This window comes from Temnothorax longispinosus, chromosome 11 (genome assembly GCF_030848805.1).
Source record: "Temnothorax longispinosus isolate EJ_2023e chromosome 11, Tlon_JGU_v1, whole genome shotgun sequence".
NCBI classification, from domain to species: domain Eukaryota; kingdom Metazoa; phylum Arthropoda; class Insecta; order Hymenoptera; family Formicidae; genus Temnothorax; species Temnothorax longispinosus.
Window position 1 is genome coordinate 1,320,682 of NC_092368.1, and position 11,008 is coordinate 1,331,689.

An 11,008-nucleotide genomic window follows, 5' to 3' on the forward strand; every position below is an offset into this window, starting at 1 on the left:
AATTTTATCGATCAAAAACAATATCATTTAAAACGTAGTAATTTCATAATAGTAATTTCAATTTACTCTAATTGATATCGAACGAAATATTTACGCGACGTAAATGATCCAACAGTTTCGCGATCGTTCAAAATTAAAAGTCTAAAATTTGCATTCAACGAAATAAATGCAATGAATTGTAAACTTAAGCTTTTAAAATTTAATGAGTGGCGGTGGTTATTAACATTTTGCGGCCGCGCTTCTCCTGAAATTACTTTTGAACGGCCGTGCGCCGTATTGTTGAACGAAGCTTTTTTAATTAGTTTATGATGGAGCACTTATGTTGCGTGGACTCGGGTGATTTAATTAAAACGAAACACACCCGCGGCGATTTCTGTAAGCGACTGTCGATTGATACGCAGTCAGACTTGTGATTCGTCGAACGTGCCCTCCTGAGAGGCGGAATAAAAAAAGAGGCCGCGACAGAATCGTCGAACTGTCACCGGCAGTCTCTTTTCGCGATCGCTTCGTTCGCCTTTTCTCTTATTCCTGTGATCCCTCTACCTCAATTTAGACCCTCGACGCGACAAAATCCGAGCCATCACACTAGGATTGATGACGGATGATCCGTGTTAAAAGAATAATATCTCAACGATTGGTAATTGGGGGGAGGGAAGTTTACTTGTGACAATCACACAGCGAAGATGGCGACTTAGCTTGAAATGATATTTTGAGTAAAACTCCCGTCAAAAGTCTCGTTTTTAAGAAGAATAAAGTAGAGAATACTTTTAGTCGTCTTCTTACCCTTTGGGCGTTCAACTTTTCTCTATCGATTTTCGAAGAGGAAAAAGTTGGTTACGATCTAAATAAAAATGCAGACGTTTAAAAGCGAGTTACGGGCAAACGTACGCGACAGATCTAGTAAAAGAGAAAACAGTTTGCTTTCTCGAATTTTTCTTCTTTTCTTTGTGCCCCCGTATCAAGAAAACTTATGCGTCACTTGTTAAAAAAAAGAGACTGAAATATTTATTTTTGTTATCGTTTTATAACAGCATTGCAGTTTTCTTTTGTGCTAAAAATGTCAGAATCAATTTTTTGTAGAGAAATCCGTTCATTGAATGCAGGTGAAATAAAATTTTGTACGCGTAATGTGCAAAAAGCAAATTGGAATTAAACAAAAAAATTAGTTTATTTTACAAAAAAAAGGTATTGGAGAAACTAATGACCCCGTTTGCCGATTGTGTTGCCGCGATTGTTCACCGTCTCAATTGTTCTAGCGCCGCGCGCGGTGTGCAAAAAGCTCTAGCAGCTAATTACGCGATAACGCCAGTTACCATTTATGCGGTGCGTACCTTCGCCTTCGCGTTTTCGCTCGTCTTTCGGGGTTTTACAAGTTTCCGGAGGAGAGATCCGCTTTTGCCAACAAGTATAATTACTTGTACTCTAATTTTGATTCACGAGCTGTCTACGCTGCATTCTCGCGAGAAGCGCCTGATGCACAAAAATTTCGAAAACTGCTAACTCTCGCACTTCTTAATGAAGGAAAACATCGTGGCGTTAGTTTTTGGGATGCAGAGATGCATATAATCGGAGGGAAGGAAAAATTCTTTCGAAAGCAAAATCGGTCGTATTTATATAGGATGTTCCTGAAATAATGGCTTTACTTGAATCACAATCTTTGATCAATTTTTTTAAGAATAAACTCATTGAAATTATAAGAAAAATTATAAGATATTATATGAAGGTTTTTTTGTGCAAATTAAACTATTCAGGCGGATAGATAAATGACAAAAACTTAAATCGATTTAATATCGGATAGACTTTTAATAGAATTTAAAGCTGAATCTTAGTCACCGAGATAATGGAAGTATGAAATTAAAAAGTTGTGAAGAAAAATGAGATAAAGATAACGTTCGATGAGATTTTTCTTGAGGAACAATTTGATCCAGGAAAACGGTTGTTAACCGCTATTTCGGGAACATCCTGTATAAGCGATACAAACTGATTGCATTTCTGTCTATTACAGCCACCATTATTAATTAAAGTGTTTATTTGGTTTTGATAAATCTCGTTATATTAACTCGAACGTGTTGCATTTCAATAATAAAAACAGCTGAATAAGTATAACGAGATATATGAGTTGATGGCAAAACAAAGAGGGAAAAATAATAATAGAATAAAAAAGATGAAATAGGCAAATAAGATTTCGAAAAAGAGAGATTGGAGAGAGAGGGGGGGGAGGAGAAAGAGAGGGTGAGAATAGTGAGCAGAAAGTCCTATCAACATTTATTATGCATGATCTTTCCGTCTCGTCAATCAATAGATATAAAGGAGAATTCCGGAAATATTATATTGGATGTCGGCTATATTCCGGATTATCGAATATCGGTAGAATGTCCTCGGTTTTCTTTCATGTTTGCAAAGTGGATATATAAAGCGTGTAATATATCGTCAGACAAACAGATTCGCCCGTTCGATTCGATGCGCTTCAATCGCGTTTTATCATTTGTCCGAAGATGTAGTTGTGAATCGCGAGATAGAGGATTATTTTTGCCATATGTCGAAAAATGGTATTACTTATTGCGCTTACTGGAAGTAGGGATCACGAAGAGTATATTCATAAAAATACAAAACTGATATCGACAAACGCATAATATGATCGTAAAATGGTCGTACTATTATTTTGAGAGTGACGTCAACTTTGCAAAAGTGGTTAAAATAAAATTCTACCGTGTCATTACCATCAGTACCAATGTTTCGTGGTGGCAGATGGAAAAACCTAAAATCGCATATCCGACTAGAATAATCTCGTATTATACTTTTTGCAATGTATGTTTGACCATTATTGATTTATACTTTTACTCGAACTACATTTCGTTAAAATTACTATAAGAACAAAGAATATATATAGAAGTACCTGTGTGCCCTGGTAATAATAATAAATTCTCAATGCTGAATTTTCTTTTTTAATCCAGTCCGCGACCGAAAGTTGCTAAAATAAACACGTTTCTGAAATTAGTTTCTAGGACGGCAGAAAAGATTGCCAACGCCCGGGAATTACATCGAAGAACATGTACGTATACGAACGCGAATAGAATCCGGCGAACTTTCGTATATTCTATGCGCATTATCTGGTGCGTCGGTTTTAGATTAATCGATGATCCTGCTTTATCAAACACCGCTATCCGAACATGACACGAACATCCGGAGGCCGCTAGTTGCGTCATCTAACTCTCTGACCCCGTCCAACTTTCTGTATTTCCCTTCCATGGCTCTTCTCACCCAACCCTGAACATACCGCCGCCGCGCTGCACCGCACCGATACATGCACACGCAGATGCCACGTACACACATACGCGCGTTGTACGTTTTCCAGACGGCTTTCCAGCTCGCTCGTTCGCCCGCTCGCTCGTCGGTTTTGGCGATCGTCCAGGAAGTCATCGTTTCAGTCGCCATCGCGCACATGGCATGATTTACCACTCGCCCTTCGTCATTTCGCGGGTGCATCTTGCCCTTCGCCCTCGCTCGTCGTCGATTCATCACTTTAACGATCTTACGGCCACGTTCGCATTATCGCGGATTATCGCTAATGCACTGCCACGCCACTCGTGCGTAACACACGCCTAACGTAGATTTTCGCGCGCCTTGACGAGAAATATTAAGCTTGCGTCACATATATACGCGCGATGGAGATTCAATATGCGCATGTTAAACGCGAATAACGCGTAACGTTATTATGTAACGTTATTTCCGGAATGTAAAGTTTAGCCCGCGGGCTTTACGTAAAATGACATGGTTAAAATTTTGTATTGTACAAATTTATTAAGCTACAAAATATTTATGTGATTAACGAGCGCGCGCTATTGCCCCGGCATATATTTTTAATGGCTGTTAATTGGAATGACAACACTTCGATTCGATGACGTTTCTGATTTTCATTGAATAATCATGATAATTCGTGGCCGTGGGTACGTAGAAGTCAAAAAGTTTCGCGACAAACGGTGCTCGTAGCGCGTATACAACCGTGAAAAAAGATTCCGAATGAAAAATCCGGCGAATGCCAATGGGTTAGTCAGCCATATTGACGTGTCAGAGTGGACAGTCCGACCGTGAAACTTTTTTCGGTGGATTAATTTTTCCATTCCGGCACGGTGGACAACACATAAAGGTGCCGGGAGGCTATCTCTAGGTCCTAACTTTATTTCGAATTTTTTTTCCAAAGTTATATATTTTTTTGTAAGTCTGCGTTTTGTCGGGGACATTTTCTCATGCCATTCGCGACTCTTTATTATACCGTCATTGACGCAGATTGAATAGGTGCGGTATTAAAAAAAAAAAAAAAAATAGACATCGCATCGCGCGAGAGTAGAACACGATTAAGAGCTTCAGTAATTGACGTGTGCTGCCTACGTGTGCCACGTTAGATTTCTATCCTTCCACAGTGGCCGGAAGCCAGACTTGCACTTCTGGCGATTCGTTATGGGCGAACTTTGAGTTTTGCGGTTGGCCGTGGTGGGCGGGATGGTCAGTAATGTCGGTCGAGCGAAACTCTTTCGCTCCGCTTCTCGCGTTAAATTACTGGCATTTGATAAAAATATTTTACGATTTGGACAACGCGGCGCACCAACTTTCTTCAACTTTTCAGACTCGCCCTACAGTTATAGCGATATAATTTTTATATTTTCTATTTGAGGAGAAGGTAGGAATATCAGGTAGACATTTGTAATATCGAGATGTGATATACATTTGGAATATATCTACATAATTTCTGCCAGTGACGATAGCGCGTATGAAATTTTATTTGAATTATTTCGAGATCTGTTTGATGTAAAATTACACAACGGATACTTCATATATACACATATACAATTTTCTCTATTATATATGCGCCGTTTTAATAATAATTACTTTCAATTTTTTCTCCGCAATCTTATTGCTAAAAAGACTCGTATATGTCTTTTTTGGATTTGCTTGATTATTGTCGAATTGATTCCATTTATTTTGTTTGATTATTGTCCCCCGCGGCCAATCCATACCGTATTGTTTCCCCATTCGATTACATTAGAAGTGACTAATTTTCGTGGCTCGTAGTAGGGCAAGCGCCACTCTGCTCGCTGCTCGATAAACGCGCTTACGCGTCAAAACTTTCAAGATAGATAGTCGAGTTGCGGATTCATATTTAATACGACCTAGCTTGTGCACCTACGTCGGAAACAGTTCCATCACGAACCGTGATTTTTGAAAATGCACGCGGGGATATTATCCGGAAAGGCTTTTTCTCTCTTTTATAATCTGTCTAACGTGGGGAAGAACATTTCTCAAGTACGTATGCGAGACCGAGCGAAGTAATAGAACGAAGTAACCGCCGTCGAGCAAGTGGAATAGTGACTTGCCGGTAATAAAATTAACAGCGTTTGTAAAATTGTTACGAAATGACCGTTATTCGTTCAATTGTTCTTAGAAAATAGCGATCACTCCAAAGTAAGGTTGTTGACAAAAATTGGACTGTCTCACTTTCCAAAAAATGATGTCAATTACATCTCATACTTGATTCTTATGCATTTTTAAATTGACAGAAAACATTAGAGCATAAAAAAACGCGTTACAATGGAGAAAGTGTCTTACGAATTCCTATCTCACAAACATATGTCAGCTCATAAAATCCATTCAGAATTAGAAAAGCATATGGATGTTACGACAGACTCTCGGTGATTTTGAAAATATATATCACATTTCTGCTGAAGCAAATTTTTTACAAATGTTTTTTACTCGGAATACGCATGTATTCTTCCCTCTGTTTTTCTCTTCATTCATCGCGCCGCTCGAGGTATCGCTCACTGGTTAATGAGACTTTTGTGTAATTAACGAGAATGGACAATGAGAAGAACGGGAAGGAAATTATATGAAAATATATCGGAACTTGTGTGCGGTCAGAAAAATAATTGATATAGGAAATACGCGAGGAGGGGAGGGGGAGGTGGGACTTAATATGTCTAGAAATCGTAGAAGATTTCATCGAAATCTCGAGAGAGATCACACACACGAGCTTCCGAAGACGCGTATTTTGCGAGATGGTTCAAAAATTTAAAGCTTATCCAACTCGATCGACGGAAAATGACAATTTCCCGTCGTACTATTTAATATACGTAGCACTTGTCGGCGTATAGGCCGAATACGACAGAGTACGGCGATTATTGGATGCAAATCTAATTAAGGTACAACATTAATTCAGCACCTAATGGCAGTAATGAGATTTCATGCACAAAGCGCATGGAACTAATTAAAATGGAATATTGGCTGAACGCGAATGAACGCGCAATGAAACGCGGTCGTACTACTGCGCGCCATGACAATTCCAACACCGGCTTCTCTTAAAACATTCGTAAGAGAGGTGAGCAGCTGCATAGATCGGCGACTGTAGTCTTGTGTACATATATGTACGTGCGAGTGCGAGTGCGCGCGCCCGCCCGTTTGAGTCACTGGGTATATACGGTGAGACGTGACTGGACGAGAAACGCGAAGGTTAGAGCTCGACCACTGTTTGGACTGACAGTGAAGCGAGCGCGAAATATGTCAGACGTTCCAATGCGAGACGTGAGAAACCGAAAGGTTGCCGGATTCGCATTCTGAAGTAAAAGCGGTGAAAATGCTCGTAGTCTTTCTTCTTCTTCACACGCTAGGTCCTCAGTTAGTCAGCAGGTTCGGCCGTCCTGTTGTTTATTTCAGTACAACAGAGAGGAAGCTGCGAATAAAAATGTTTCGCATTAGATCCGTGGAATAATTTATCGCCTGGAGATTGTACACGTCGCGCACGTGTGTGGTCAGGAGAGGATTCCATAAGATATTACGTGTCAGGCTCTCTGGAATAGATAAAACGATTATAGTAAATGTGATAATTAATCTAATAATATGTAATAATTAAAATCGAACAATATCTTGTGTTTTATGTGTAAGAATTAAAATCAAATTACTTAAAATAATAACAGTATATTAATTTCATACATAATATATTATCGTCATTAGAAATACAAGATATATGTAATATTACAGATAGTGTGTCTTTATTTCGGAGAAATATAATTATATTAACTTAAATATAATCGTAAAAAAGAAACGAGTAATTTTTTTTAGACCATTTATTGATGGCTAAGATAAATGAAAAGAGAGAGAATAAATGAGAAGTCACAATCGACATGTTCGAACAATTATTAATGGATTATCGCACACAATAGATGACGGAACGTTTACATTCTCCTCCATTTCTATTTGCCTGAAGCTGGTAGCTCAACCGCACCTGTTTTTTGCCGATTTCAATTGTATTATTGTTTGTACAACGACGTAAATATGGTATTGTTGGTCGAACTGTATCCGCTGTAAAATCTGATTTAACGTTTCATAAAGAGTCTCTCGTTGTTTGTTCTAAACATTTTTGAGAATCTTAATAACTACACGTTTATACTTTCAAATAAATATACTTTTTGTAAAAACATATCTGGGGATGTGAGAGAATTTTTTAAGAAGTTTTACTTTGCGTTTTCACGAAATTATACACCGCGTTAATGTGACGTGAGAATTATCGCATTATTGGTTTCACAACTGTGAAAGATGGCACGAACCGCGTCGTTCACGGTGAGATCCCGGCGAGATCGATTGAAACAGCGCAGGATAGGCATGCATATATACAAGCACTTTTATCGTCCTGCATGAAATCCCTTGTCTATTCTTAGCTGATGCCGCTTTGTCGGCCTTTATATCCTTCATGATGCCTTTATGGGTTATGAATCCAATATCCGCTTTTCTCAGCATACGTCTTCTTCATTTAATCTGTTTATATCTACTGACGTATAAGCATACAATTCGTACAAGTAATATTATCGAGATAAATCGTAATCACACATTATTGTTAATTATGTTGAGAGCCCCGATTTTTTAATTACAAAATTATAATAATATTGTTAGTTAAATAATTCCTTGATGGAATGTGATTGACAGTTGTTTTTCCATATTATGTATTTCAATCAAACAAAGTTAGAAATTTTAATATGTCAAACTGCTAATTTTCAAAGAATTTAACGTAACGTTTGTATTATCTTGCCGATATGCCATTATTATTATTTTCCGTGGAGATATACATTCGATAATAACGGAAAAGAGAAACTGTGCGGAAGGCAGGAAAGAGGGGTACTAACGAGTACACGTAGAACGTACGTTTAGTATGTCGACAGCATCTGTGGTGGAGCGAGGTTTTCTAAGGCTGGCAGCAACAACCCTACAGTGGATAAACAAGTGGTAACAAGCTACGTGCCTGGCCTCGACCCTCGACCCTCTCGCATTACCTGTGACAAATCCACCCTTCGGCAAACGGAGAGCCTTCGCTCCGCGGAGGGTATCCGCTGCATCTCTCGTACAAGATTTAACCGCGATTTGTCATTTCTTCCCTGCGACTGCGGGTTAACGTTAAACGTAACGTCTGTCCGCGAAAATTGTTTGCACGAGACATACGTAGCGATGTATCATTCGTGCATTTATATGGGACGTGACATTTTGCGAAATACACGGTATCAGGAGAATATTGTTGACTCGAAGATCTTAGAGGAGAATAATAGGTATGCGCAGCGTGTCACGGCGAATCATAATTTATGTAAATTCTATTGAGAGATTCTTGGAACGTTATCCAATCGATTATTTCTAAATGCATCGGAAATCCGTCGAGATAAACAGGAGAGCTCGCCATGCAGATTTTTGACTCGGAATTCGTAATTACTTCCAACAAACCAGTTAAGTCTTAAGTACCGATCCTCTCTTCGATTAATAAATGTTAATTAAAAACATTACTGGATTTCTTTCACGCGGCGGGCGGGCGGGCGGGATGAACTGGCAGCGGCTTCTAACGGGTGGTGCTCGCGAAGAAAAACGGCGATAGATCATCGTTAAGCGCGCTCGAGTGGTTCCGCTGCCGCGCGCGCGTAGGTGGACCCCCATATATTTTAAGGCGCCTGCAACGTAGAATGCCTCAAGTTAGTTGCTTAGCGGTTGCCGGCTGGAGAAGGTGCAGCACTTTATAAATACCAATTACGAGCTTTAGCGGACCGAACAATTTAACGCGGATAATTTATATCGCTTAGCTTAAAAAAGGAGACATGGCACACGCCTTAATTGCGCTCATTTGTGCTTTTCACGGGTACTATATGTATTCTCTCCCGCTGTGTTAATAATTTTGACCGAATTATCGTTAAAAGTCGTTATGTACTAACGGACAATTACTTGCGCTGAGTCGAATCCATGCATTCCCTGATACTGAAATACGGATATTAAAAATCAGTACGCGCGATATACTGTTAAAAAAATAAACCGTTTAAAAGTATATCGCGTGGAAACAACACCCTGCTTAAAAATAAACCATTTAGAAATAAAATTCTGTAAAATAACACGAACATTTTTAAATAAAAGGTTTCAAAATAGATTGTTGGACATATTAAAAATTATAAATTACCGCGAGATAGATGAGATAGCGGTTTTTTTGAGAGACTGCAACGAAATCAGATACGAGATAGTGTCAGGTAATTGATTGAATACATAAACTTGGCGGAAGAATAAAAATAAGAAAAAAAAACAGAGAGAGAGAGAGAGAGAGAGAGAGAAAGAGTTAAAACGGGAGAGAAGAAGCGAGCACCTAATACCAGCGTCGCTGCCATTCGACCGTTCTTCGAAGTACCTACTGTTCCGTTCGCGGAAACTTTTGTGCAGCTAGTTTTCTTTAACGAAGCGCGCCGCGAAACTTAAACTTTATATTAAGTACGCATTGCTAAAATGTTTGCCTTCCATTTCTCCGTCTGTCCCACTTCAACTCACGCCCTCGCTGTCTCTCGCCCTGCCGTTCGTCCCCTTTTCGCGCGATCTCGCAGATATCGACTAAAAATATCCGCCGCGAAAAATCCGCCATTTCCATATCGCGGTCTCGTCGATGAGAGATATAATTAGAGTGACCAAGATAATCAAGATAATCCGGCTCGTTTCAAAACACGCGTCGATGAAAAGCGCAAATAATATCCCTTTATTAATTAACGTAATGATCGATTGTAACGATACAACGACGCCGTATCGAGGGTGTGAGTAGGAATCGAACTCCCCTCCCTCCCTCCTGCAAATATGTAATCACTCGCGCTTGGATATGCCTTTTTTAACCGGTAAGATTGGTTAATCCGTACACTCGCAAAGTACTCGGGCGCCGCGAAGCGAAGCGAAGCGAAGCGCAGCGCAGCGCAGCGCGCGGCCGTTACGAAATTGTGTTACTTATTCATGCTTATCCGGGGCCTTTCTGTGCTGAGTTTACCCCGACAAGTGGAAGTAAGAGCTTTTCGGAAAGAACAGTGGAAGGATGAATAATCCACGGTGCGCGGCGAGGAGCTTCTAAGATGCTTAAGGTCGCGGAATCAGTCTCTCCCCCGCTCCGCTTCGGCGGGGGAGATGGCGCAGAGCGGCGGTTTATACTGGATACCTGGAGACGGTATCCAGGTATCAGTGCGTTCAAACATTGCGAGCCGGGATGCGCCGGAAAATAACCGAGCAATTTTATTTGCGTGCTAAGAGAGATATCCTTTATTGTCTTGTAATTAATGGACATAATTATAATGCGTTGAGTTGAATCAGAGCTGAATTGAAACAACTAACGTTAACTTCTCGCTTAGTCTTGTTCGGAAACGCGACATAACTCGCGAGACTTTACCCTCGACTTTACGTACGACTTATTACTTAAGATAGTTAGTTGTTTCACTGCGTCTTATAAATCATAGGTTTTGTCCATTGCTTTTTATTTAACGGATTTGTCGTCGATCAGTAGCGAAATGCATACAGCTCAGCACACATAACGCTCGTAAATAATACGATAACTGCTAGCGGGAAGAAATTGCGTCGCGCACACGTGCTGCTCGAAAGGCACGATCCGGCTGCTGCTGCTGCTGCTGCTGCTTTGCACACGGCGTGTAACGTGCTGCAGTAGTAGCGGAAGCGGATTCTGTGTGTGCCAAGC